Source organism: Brienomyrus brachyistius, unplaced genomic scaffold (assembly GCF_023856365.1).
Source record: "Brienomyrus brachyistius isolate T26 unplaced genomic scaffold, BBRACH_0.4 scaffold516, whole genome shotgun sequence".
In the NCBI taxonomy this organism is placed as follows: domain Eukaryota; kingdom Metazoa; phylum Chordata; class Actinopteri; order Osteoglossiformes; family Mormyridae; genus Brienomyrus; species Brienomyrus brachyistius.
The window spans coordinates 73644-74397 of NW_026042791.1; the positions used below are offsets into that span (position 1 = coordinate 73644).

Below are 754 nucleotides of genomic sequence, written 5' to 3' on the forward strand. Positions count from 1 at the left end.
CCCCATAGCGGAGCGCAAGTGAAACGGACTACCGGAGATTTGCACTGTTTTTCTGTTAGTGTGTATAATCAAAATATGACTCAGTTTGGCCAGTTAGAAAAATATGATAATAGAAAAGTATTCTTTTCCTCTCACTTTTTTTTCTTGATTTAATTACCGACTTCACGTACTTACACTGTGTCCCGTTGCACGATGTAATATTGCGAAACTATGATTTTGTGGCAGTGTTTTGTAAAGGAATTTTCCGTTTAATCATCGTCTTAGTATAAAGCTATATGGTTGTTCTGGTATCAGTGGACGTACATTATGTATTTTTTCTTCTCTTGAGCACCATGGTCATGACATGAAGCTCAGTCATTGATTACTCGCAAATGTTAGTAGTCATCCGCTGTTTATCTTGAAGATGTAAAAGTAGTGCGCGTACATCTCCTCGTTAGTATAGTGGTGAGTATCCCCGCCTGTCACGCGGGAGACCGGGGTTCGATTCCCCGACGGGGAGAGTCTGCATCTTTTTGCCTCGGTCTCAAAAGGCACCAAGCTAGAACCGGCCCCGTGTTAGTGGAAACGGGGCTTGTGACTTGTACTCATGCATAATATTCTGCGGGTCGCTCAGCAGCGCAGCATATGAAACTAGACTCGGATTGTAAGTGTGTGGTTTTGATAATTGATGTATGGATGGATGGATCCTTAATAAGAGATATAAACAATAAGGTCCAGTCGCCAACTAATCATGTAAAATACGTCATAAACTCAT

General features: G+C 41.6%; 1 non-coding gene across 1 annotated transcript; it reads left to right on the forward strand.

The window, feature by feature from the left end:
• Positions 1-427: 427 nt before the first annotated feature.
• On the forward strand, positions 428-499 carry trnad-guc (transfer RNA aspartic acid (anticodon GUC)). The gene has a single exon. It is a non-coding gene; the product is annotated as a tRNA-Asp (tRNA).
• Positions 500-754: the final 255 nt, after the last annotated feature.